Genomic DNA, 12,061 nt, shown 5'->3' with positions numbered 1-12,061 from the left:
TGTTTTGCCTGTGCTGGAATGGAAGGCGGTAGGCTTGTGTCCTGGTGTGCGTTCAGATGTTCAGCACATCTTTTGAAATGCCACGTTGTTCCCTGGATGACTAGACAGAGGGCAAAGAAATGTGGAGAAGTAAATTTTCAACATGTAGATAAATACATAACAAAACGGAAAGAAAGCATGTGCCACTTAGCCCAGTTATATAAACATGCAACCAGCTGACTTAAAAAACATCTTCAAAAAGAACGTGCACAAATCAACGATAAAACTAATGCTCAGGTATCTTTCTCAGTGCTAAACAAATCATGACTGATACATATAATGAAATTCCTCAGTTAATGAAGTGAGTCCTTTACTTAAAGGTGTTGTTAAAGACATTTATTAGTATAAAATTCCTGGAGAACGAGCCTCTCAGTTGTTCCATGGTTCATGGTGTGTTGGAGTGGAACTTGTGTATATAAATGTCCATGCCTGTGTTTTTTGTATGCGTGTGGGATGCTCTGACTGACAAACTACATGCCCTCCATCTGGTCCATCTGGGACGACCCCACCTCGAAACACTGAACGGCAACCTCTCAGACCCATGAGGTAAATGTCTGCTCTGTTCTGACCTAACATTCATGGGTGTTGAACATGACAATACTGCAGGGTTACTGTATAGATTCAGTGCTATAGAACCATGACTAGAAGGTAAGAGTCCAATACGTGTTAGGGACATCCAAATGGTTTACCAATCAGACGCAAATCTTTCCTTTTAATCACGGGTACATGATTAGATAGCATTATTTCATAGTAATTTAATATTCTAAGAGTGAATTTTATCATACAGTGATATTACTATTGTATATTATCTCCTGGGATTAATTAATTATTATGCGTTCACTACCCAATAATACTAGTATTCATTTTGTATTATAATTACATTAATCTAATTAATGGACTCTGAAGTTATCACTGATGGCTTTGGCACATCAAATATCTTGTAACATATATTTTCTTGCAATATCTTGCAATAGCTTTCTCCCTTAATTGAGAAAGGCAATTTATTTCCTCATGAGCAAATGACGGCAGCACTATAGTGAGAGTACCGAGCATTTTGCTCTCTGTGATTTCAGCGAGGTGTGTGTGTTATATTATTATGCCAAATGGACGGCAGAGTACAAGTCCACTGCTTGGGGGGGCCAAAAACCCCAACCTGCTCTAACTTTCTTTTCTCTGGCAATCAGCCTGTCACAAAGCTTTGCAAAAACAGTGTTAGACACAACAAGAGAAATCCCCACAGAAGCTCTAAATAATGCCCCATGACTGAACTGGCATTGTTCTGTATATTCTTTTATATTTTGTCACCATGGTGAGGTGTCCAGTTTACAGTCTTTATGGTAACATTACACTAATTACCACTACTGCAAACTGGTCAGAGTGTTAACAATGAGGTATATAAATGTGCGAGCGGTTGACTAGCATATGCCCTTCTCTATAGACTCTGGTTGGTACATCAATGGCTGCGGCTAGAAAGAGAGTGCCATAGCTCTCACATTTGAAATGCACTTCTCTTCTAACACATTACCAATGAGGGGTAATGAACTATATGGAGCCAGGTACTCTTTGTGCCATCTTCTTGTCATATTTCATATGGCCAGGTGCTGACTAAACCTTTTGAGAAGTTTTTCATGAACGCATTTGCCTGGGGTTTTCAAAGATCCACGAAAAAGCAGAAGACTAGATGAACGGAAGAATGACATGGCCAACTGGTCTGAGTGAGAACCTGCTTATTACGAGTCTGAGCATGGTGAGCATAACTTTTTCCAGATGATACAATATACACAAAATATAACACAATACACAATACACATAAAATGTTGTTGCACTGGTCAAAAAAAAAAAAAAGATTTAATGCGTGTTTATAGTACAGGAATAAATTTTTCCTATTTGTTATTTAACAATTAATGCATCCAAGGTTAAAAAGTAGTGTTCCAGCATTTGTGTGATACTGAATAGGTTGATACATTTAGCCTAATACTGTATTTTGGTACATCAAGCAGGTTTATGCTTGAACAGTAACCTAGCTTGAAAAGCTATGCTATAGTTAAAATCAAGTTGTGGCTACATTTGATTCATTGCATACAAACTAAAAATTCAAAGCTACAGTTCTGGTTGTGTCCTCAAAACTTGTTTAATAACGCTCACTGAAATCTGTCCCATTTATTCTCTCTACCAGGTTGATTGGAGTAGATTGGTGGAGATGATGGAAAACTCACCAGATCCTGGAGAGACCGAGGAAGAAGGGAAGAGAACGATATCGGGGTGTCTTCCTCCTAAAAGCAGTCCCTCTCTTACTGGAGGAAGCCCTCATGCTGTTCTCAGGCCTCCAACAACAACTGCTCCTATGAAGGTGCTCGTTTCAGACCTGCAGTTTAATTCATATAGTGTGAACCTCAGGCTGACTTTTGAAAAACTTTTTCATGAATCTTCTTCATGAGAACTAATGATGAACACTCCAAACAAATACTGCTGTTAAATGTAATTGATAAATAACAGTTAATGATGTCTGTCAGCAAAATGAGAAGTACCTTGATATAACCAAATCAAGATCAATATAAACATGCGCCCACCAGAGTAAATAAAACCGGTGCCTATTCTCTATAGCATTAGGGAAGGTTTTCTATTTAAGGCTATGTTGTTTCAGCATTTTTCTTCATCTCACAGACCCGATGAACTTTGTTGAAATCAAAGATGCAGTTAGAGTAAAAGCCAAGGAAAAATAGGCCGGTGTCAACTGAGAACCAACACTAAAGAAAACATTACATCAGTCCACAGTTGAGAGTCAATGGTGCTCAGCTTTGATCAAGTCTTGTTAAAAAACTGAATGTTTTGTCCATCAGGTCTGAGGCTGATGCCAAGCTCGCGCGCTAGCTTGACATCTTGTGTCCGAATGGAGGCGTGTCGATACGAGAGTATTGCGGAGGAACGTGGTGGGCCCAGCTGGCCTGGACTGGAATGAAGCTGGAGTTTGAGAAGGAGGTGAAGATACGCTTCATCACAGCGTCTGATGGAAGGTCCAGAACAGACAGAAGGAGCCAAGGGGAGCTGATCAAGCGCAGGCGTAAGTGACAAGGCCATGAGTCTACCAAGGATCTACGCCGCTCCGAGAAGACCGGAGCATTGCCTGCAAAGGTACGTGTGTTGAAATGAACTGCATGATGTTTACCTCGCAAGTCAGACTCCATGCACAGACATCTCACTTCTGTGTTTAATGGATCTTGCCACCCATTTTAACTGCTTCAGCTGCACTATTCTTAACTCTTTACTGGAAAAGCAGAGGAAGCATTCGCCTCTGCAGTATGAGCTGTGAAGGCTATAACCAGCCTTCCTCGGTACAGTAATACCGCTGTATTCTCTATTACAACAGTTGCAAGAACGGCGTTTCTCACAGGGATGAGCTTGATTTCATTCAAGTAGTATTTTGGTAACACAGTTGGCTAGTTACTCGAAATGTGGCAACATTGTGAAGCTCAGATTTAATATTATTAATGTTTGCTTAACTTAGAAGCTTAGAATGTTAGCCAATAACTTATTGTATAGCCTGGTCATGGCTGATAATTGATAAATCAGGAAAAAGCAAGAAAAATTATATATATATATATATAGATAGTATAATATATATATATATATATATATATATATATATATGAAGCTATATATATATATATATATATAAATTGGGTGTTATTGCTTATTTTCAAAATGAATATCCATTCTCAAAAACATGCAAATAAAAACATAGAAATATATAAAAAAGCTTAAATAAATAAATGGCAGCACATACATTATAAGTGTACAGTAAGAGTAATGTAAAGATGGATATTATAATATTAATTGTTATATGAGTTTAATAATTTGCTGATAGAAATCTATGGATACTTAAATATGAGATCTTTTTTTTTTTTTTGTTGGTCGAGAACATTTCCCCCCCGGTTTGAATTCTACCAGCTGTTTTCCTCTAGTTTGGCGTAGGATGTGTGCTGTACAGAATGGTGAGCAGCTACCAGCAGCTTCTGGCACTTAATATTGATGTTTTAAATGTTTACCAGCGCTGCATCATGGAGGGCCTTTCCAACATCCTGCAGAGACAGGCATCAGACCAGAACCTTTGGGACCCTCAGGGACAGAAAGACAGGTAAGGTGGAGCAGTTTCAGGTAATGTTCTGAACTAAACTTGCATATATATGCAGAATAAGATCTGATTGTAAGCTGTTTGTGAACTCTGATTATTTTCTTTCATATGTATGTTCTACAGTACCTAAACACACGCAGGGGCTCCCATATGAGAAAAAAGGACTTGCGGCCTCCATCTGGGGATGAACATATGCAAAGGCTCACAAAAAGTAAGTGTACGGGGGAAACTGCCCTAATTATAGTTATATTTTGCTAAGACGGATTTATTTAATACGGAACACAAATTTTTTTTTTTAGGCCTTCAAAGGGAAAAAAAATAGTGAGCATTAATTCAACTGAAATTGTTTTTCAGTTCTTTATGCCATGAAAGCAGACAGTGAGAAGGTCCCAACCCTCCTGACTGACTATATATTAAAAGGGAAACTACCCCTCTTTTTTTTAAATAATTTTGATATATAGCTATATTTTTTTAAATGATGTTTTGTTAGGTTATGGTGTTTTATAAGCAGTCATCATTTTTGTATATAGTATTATTTGTCATTTATTTAGAAAATTTTAGAGAAAGTAACTGTGGCTCTGAAATAGGTTTAACTTGAAAACATTTTAAACCGCTGCTAGGAATTGTTCTTTTTTTGATAATGTTATTTCTCTCTCAATTTAATTCAATGCAGGCTGGATTTCATCACACGAATCATTCACTGTTCTCCTCGTAAATATTCTCATAAATAACTAAAATAACACTATATAATACAGTACATAAATGTATCTGAAGTACAGTGGCCAGACATTTAGTAGTTATTTGAGACCAAGAACACAATATACACGTCTCCATCCTGCAGTTCTGTGTTCCTACCCTAAATGTCCCTGAGTGTGAATGTCTCGATGGTGAGAACAGTGGATAGGGAATAGGCACACAGTGTTCTCCGTTCGTCCTCTCTCAAATCTCCAGCCAAGCTGCCATGAGCTCCCTTATTCAGTATCACGAGGGACCCTGACATCTTAACCATCCTTCTCTTGCTTGATCTAATGGACCTTTGACCTTGCTCAGCTACTCTGCCCTTCCTGTATTGCACGGCCCCCGACGAGGTTCATACCACAGCGCCTGGTGCTTTACCTATGTTTTCTACTACGTACGTTACTATGGGCCAAAAGCCATATGGAACGTGTAAGGGTAACAGGTGAACTATAATCAGTTTAACTCTACGATCAGGTAATATTTTATTTTTAAATATACGCCTAACATAAGGCATTTTACATACTACTCAATACAGTCACGATCCCGTTCTGAACACAGGTGATGATGAAAGGGCATTATTCACAATCTTTATTATTAGTGTAGGTGAATTGATTCGAGAGCCATTTGAAAATAATCCCTCCGATAATTCTGGGCTTTGCCGAGTTTAGTATGGATGGCTTTAATTGCAGCCACTGTGGGTTTGAAAATACAGCATGTTTTAGTGTTCTACATTAATGCCAGTTGTTATAGGCGAGAAACCGTGTGACTTTTCTTATTTTGGGAAACCTGGGATTTTTTTTTCATCCTATGGATGAAATATTACAGGTCTTACATAATGCTGGTTCTTTCTTTTACCATCCATTTGATCTAAGTAAAAAACGTTTTTTTGTTTTTACTTAACAAACTGCTTATTCATGCCAGGTGCTTAACATCTTTAATGTATATATTTCTTATTTACTAAGGGACATGGAGAATGTGAAGTACATTGTTGGTTTTTTTGGGAGTTATAATTCCAATAAAATGTCAAACCCTGTGGAACGCCTGAATGACTGTTTCAATTATAAATACCTGCAACATTCCACTGGAGGTCAGTCATATGCAGGTCATAATTCATCATACACCATAGCTGGTTTGCAACAGCGTTAACGTTAGATGTTTCGTGTAGTCTGAAAAACAATATCTGTTACATAACACAAAACAAACGAGAGAATAAATTGGGGGTTTTGCTCATTTTGAATGTGGCAGCCACTGTCACGTTATATTAAGGCTATTTAACCATACTGAGTCTGCCCTGACTAAATTTACACAGCTTGCGGCTTATTTATATTACGTACCTGCGTTAAGGTTATATTTTTCCGAGTATTATTAAATAATGGGTCACTTAGAAAATTGTCCCTAAAACACTAAAATCTTACCCTTCTGACTCTCTTCTTTTAAAGCAAGTCTTCTTTCCGCTTTCCCAACGAAAAAAAAGGCGAGAAAAACAATATGCGCACGCCCCACTGATTTTATTGTGCATTGATATTCTTAAGCGCGCATTAACATAAAAATAGGTCATTGGTAGTCAATAAGCAAAAACAAACAAAATACATGATATGTTAACACATCATACAAAATAAGAACAAAATGACAACAAAAATATATGAAATGCTAAATTTCAGACTCTGCAGAACAATTACTACTCTACTATATTCCCTTGTAATGAACAGATTACATTTTACAGCCAGTTTCTTTTAATAAAAAAATATAATACAAAGTGTTTTCATGTCTATACAATAAATGTCCTATAGAGAACAGTTTTGTCTGTAGATGAGAAAAGACTGACATGTGTTATAGGCAATAAAAACATTTTCCAATGAAATAAAGTATAGTTTGTGTTTGTGAAAACAAGTACAACATACTTAAAAAAAAATACAGCAGTTGTTCATAAAGCATTTATGAAAAAGGTGGGAAAAAAAAATACAACACATCATGACCCCCCCCATGGAATACTTACAGATGTGTGATTTATTTTTATGGGTCTGGTATACTTAAAGTGACCATGAACTGCCAATTTGCAACCCATTTTACTTCTAAAACATGACAATTTTTCTGATTAAAACCAGGATGTTTCAGTGACGTCCATTAAGAAAATTAAATAGGTTCCATTTTGAGTTCATGTTTTCCCCTGGTGACCCCTCTTATTTCCATGGAAACTTGATCTTTTACCCTTATTATGACATACATTTGCAGCCTGTCTGCCTGTCATATTTCTGATAGATACCATTCAATGTTTGTTATGAATCTTTGTCAGCTTTAACTGTAGTGAGCATTAGCCAGTACTCTAGAACAATGCTGGTAAGAATGACAAGAAAACACTAGTTTCTCTTCACATCAACAACCAATCGAAACCATGAATCTTTGGTTTTGTAATCCGGTTGTTCCAGAAATATCTTGAAACTTATTTGCTGTGATATTATGACCCACGCGAAACCCCCCTTGAATGAGAAAATAAATACCCTTATTTACAGTTAACTGAAAGGAATGTTTTAGTATTATAGTTTACCATAGTTCAATACAATACTATTAGATTTAAAATATCATCTATGGGGTTAGAAAAAACACTATATAAATTAAGCCTAACGGCCAAATTCAGCTTCGAAATTGAAAACAGCTACAATACATCTCTAAGAGATAACAACACAGATTTTTTTAATATTTGGCCAAAAACATTTAAAGCAAATTTATTTTTTTCTTTTTTTTTTTTTTTTTTTTTCTTTGTTTTTTTTTTTTTTTTTTTAGCACACGTTCAATGCCCACCTTTGTAAGTGACGTCCTTGCAAATGTACCCTTTAACAGTTGCTCGCTTAGGAAACTATGTATGCCATCCACCTTCATTTTAAGGTAAGAGTAGGGTGCAGCCATTCAAAACAAAATAGCTTACTTTCCGCCATTGCAAAATAAGCTGGATCTGATCGCATATGGCACATTAACATATGTAAACAATTCTTCACGAGGAGTGTCTTTAAATAACTGTTGAATAGACCTTTGCAATCAGTTTCTGTTTTTAATCAAGGGGCACAAGTTGGCATCTTTAGATTTGCAAGAAGAACAATCAGTAAAGGCCGTAACCACAAAAAACGAACAAATAAAAACTAAGTGAAAAAGCTGGCTAGTTCCAGATCAGTGTCTTTTTGTTTTACTGTTTAAGCAAGTTCCACTTTATAGAGAGTAGAGGCAAAACGACGCCTTTTTTTACTAGTTTAACAAGTTTCCACTTTCTAGAGAGTAGTAGAGCCTTTTCTGTAATACAGTATTCGAACAGTAAAAACTAAGTACATAAAAAATAAAATACAATGAGGCATACTTTACATATATTTGCCAAACATTTTTTTTTGGAAATTATTATTATTATATATATATATATATATTTTTTATATATATAAATTCAAAAAAGAAAATTTTACATCATACTGATTCCATACAGATGCAATAAGCTCATCGGTTCCAATCCATCCTTTCTAATGTAAGGCTTCCAAGTTCTGTGGGACCGCAGACATGATGTCCTTCTTCTCTCTTTCCCATCAGAGAGAACTAATGGAAGCAGAAATGTTTGGATTCTACACCCCCGGTCCTTAGCCAGCTATGGTTTTGCCGACATTAAACGGTAACCATAATGCCTGTTACCCTCTCCCATGCGGCGAGTGATGTTGGCGAGCAGTTAGGGTGGTGAGGGCAGCGACGGGCGGACCGGTGGGAATCTGAGGCTGGGCGGAATCTGGCTGTGGCACTAAGGAGTGCTGGGGAGCCTCACTTGGGGCTGGGGGGTCCCAGAAGAAAGTCCATTGAGGTCAGGGTGGGGTTTGGTTGTGTAGCCTGGCACTGTGCGCGTCCAGTGTGGCGTTTGCTGGAGGCTGCGTAGCGGGTAGCCGGCTGTGCTGCACTCGTGGCATCCTGTTTGTGAGGATGGACAGCGGTGTCGGAACGTGAGGGTATGGTGGTGTTCTGAGAATGTCGCGTGGTATAATTAGCCGGTTGTGAATGGCGGACAGAGCAGGGTGCCGTTTTTCGAGATGCAATGCAGATCCAGTGCCACTTTTGGCCCATGAGGACAGCGTTTGGGAGGCCTGAGCATCCTCTCTGCTAAACACAAACATGTAATGTCTACACAGTTTAGCAAATCCCTAAATCACTCAACAACTCTCAATGATCTTCTTGATTTCATTTGCCATAATCCTCCTCTGTGTCTTTCTGTCTTGTCCAAAATGAAGACGAGAAGAGAAGATCAGGATGAGAGCTAAAATACAACGACCGTAACACCCAAGCCATCATCACTTGCATTAGTCGCGTACGACAGGAACAGGAAAGTTACTGCTAGCCTTTTAAGTTACATATTTATTTGTCGTCAGACGACCTTTAATACATGTGCTATTCCAAGTTGATGTCGCACCCTCTTCGTGCCAGAGGTGGATGCAGTGACACATGATTTCCCTGACATAGTACTGCTCAGATTGTTCAGTTTTAAATTGACTAGCTCGTGTATTCATCTACAACACACAAACACCAAAACAAGGTGGGGGTTAACGTTAGATTTGTCATGTTTACAAAAACAATCAGCCAGCCAGATATTTATTAATTAGCCATTTTTCGGAGAAACATGTTAATGTAAGGAGACACAACAGCTCATTTAAAACTAGCATTATTTAAACATTCCTGTGTCTTACTTTGGACACAAAGATTAGACCTTCACTTTGGGCAGGAGGAAAGAAGATCTCTGAGGTAGGGCTGGTCTTGGTCCACTTTGTATTTTTTCTGTGCTGGTTTCCCATCTTTAGAGAGCTACAAGCCAGAGTGATGTTCCCTTTAAGAACAGGCGTTTCCTTTAACGTGACAAACTGGTACTGAAGGAGGGGCTGAAAGCGACAGGATGGGTAAGTTGATGTAAACTGCCTTAACGAGTATTTCTGGGAAAACGCGGGAAAGAAAGAAAGAAGGCCTGTGTCACAGGAACAAGCATCCGGACATGTACATAGCATTTGTGTTTTAGGACTTGATGTGTGTTCACGTGTGGCAGTAAGTAACACCTTTAACCTTAAGGGTGAGATCTCCGGGTGAGTCCTCCTGGGGCTTCTGATTCATGACCTGGCTCAGTACTTTCTGAGTCTGATGCTTTGGTGTTGTTAATGTACAGGGAAGTCGGTGTTAGGCATCTTATGCATAAACCGACTCGACACCTGCAGAACGTGGGAGTGCTATAAATTAAGCTCCATGGTTGACGTCTGAAATGCTCGGAAGAAAGACAAGAGTAGGCTGAATAGCGCCATTAAATTAAAAAAGTGAGGAGGAACAGTTGTAACAACAGGAGATTTCAAAAAAATCATTTGTAGATTTATAAGTTTTGTACCCATGGGACCTCAATTAGGTCACCACGGTGACACAAGTCCCTGAGTTGGTGAGTACAGGTTTAAGTCCCCAGCAGTATTATAAGAACACCTGTACACACACACTAAATGCACATTACCGTAATTAAAGATAAATAATACTAAATTAAAATTATATATAATAATTTTTTTGGACATTCTAATACTAATTAAATTATATTGCCAAAAACAAAAAAGTAAACACAACAAAACTGCATTAGGCAACATGCTGTGAACATTTCTAACCCACCCCCCCCCCCGGCTAGTAAAGAAAGGAATGAGAATGACTAAGTATGTACACAAGGCTGGGACATGAATCTTCTCCATGGAAAACGCTGAAAAGAAAGAATGGCCTGTGTCACAGAACAAGCATCTGACATGTACATAGGCATGTGTGTTTTAGGACTATGCATGTGTGTTCCACAGTGTGGCAGGTAAGTGCCACACACCTTAACATTAAGGGTGAGCTCCCGTGAGTCCCTGGGGCTTTCTGACACGAGACCTGGATCATGTACTTTCCCTGAGTCTGATGCTTTGCGTTGTTAATGTATTAGGAAATGTCGGTGTTAGGCATCTTATGCATAAAACCGACTCGACCTCTAAACTGGGAAGTGGTAATACTTAAGCCTCCACTGACGTGTGAAATGATCTGGAAGAAAGACAAAGAAGAGAAGGGGATGAAAGAGCATTAAAATTACAAATGAGGTATGAACAGTTGATAACAATTCAGGAGATTTAAAAAAACTCATTCTGTATGATTTATAAGCTTTTGTACCCATGGGGACCTCAATTTAGGTCCCCACGGGTGACACAAGTCCCCATGAGTTGGTGTGTATTCAGGTTTAAGTCCCCAGCAGTATATAAAAACCTGTACACACACACTAAATGCACATTAAATAGTAAAGATTAAAATAAAATATAAATAGATGGGGAGGTATATATATATATATATATATATAGTTATGCTCTATATAATTTTTTTTAGACATTTCTAATAATATTAATTAAATATATTGCAAAAACAAAAAAAGTAAAAAACCAAGAGCCTGCTTAGGCAAGTAAACATAGAATTTCTAAAGCCGCTATGTAAAAAAAAATGAATGACATAAGGTATCCTTACAGGCAAGGGACCAGGGAATTTCAGTGGAGCTGTGGAGCTCAATGGTTAGAGAATTGACTGTGAACCAGAAGGTCGCCGGTTCGAGTCTCATTGCTGGCAGGAGTTGCTGGTGAGGGGAATGAATGAACAGCGGCTACTTCCACCCTCAATACCCAATACTTTGAGCAAGGCACTGAACCCCAATTGTTCCCCCGGGCGCTGGATATAGCTGCTGCCCACTGCTCCGGTGTGTGTGTTCATGGTGTGTTCACTTCTCACCGCTGTGTGTGTGTGCAGTTCTGTTTTTGCTATTATTGTGTATGTAGTGCATATTATGGTTTAAAAAAAATTAAAAAAAACAAAACTAACAATTTTTTTCACTAAAGGATTCATATCAGCCTATCCTTCAGTGTAGAGAGTTAATCTCAACTGAAAAAAAAGGATAGAGGATTTTACAATCTGCAGATAATACGGTTTCTTACAGAGTAATGCGATGCCATGTAATGCAAAATGAAAGACAACTGCTGCCAAGAATGGACATTTCAATCACAGTATTATACTTAGCTCTTAAGGTAAGATGGTCTGAGTTTGCAGGCAATACGAGGTATGTACAGTAGTCTGCTGTGATGACCCATATGATTTCTTTGTACTTTC

The 12,061-nt window shown here is 38.2% G+C and overlaps 1 pseudogene; it reads left to right on the top strand.

Annotated features, from left to right (window-relative positions):
• Positions 1–1,732: 1,732 nt before the first annotated feature.
• On the top strand, positions 1,733–4,678 carry LOC122144386 (annotated as a pseudogene).
• The last annotated feature ends 7,383 nt before the right edge of the window (positions 4,679–12,061 follow it).

The sequence above is a fragment of the Cyprinus carpio genome, unplaced genomic scaffold (genome assembly GCF_018340385.1).
Source record: "Cyprinus carpio isolate SPL01 unplaced genomic scaffold, ASM1834038v1 S000006658, whole genome shotgun sequence".
NCBI lineage: Eukaryota > Metazoa > Chordata > Actinopteri > Cypriniformes > Cyprinidae > Cyprinus > Cyprinus carpio.
The sequence above is the reverse complement of the archived record's forward strand: the minus strand, read 5'-3'. Positions and strand labels throughout refer to the sequence as shown.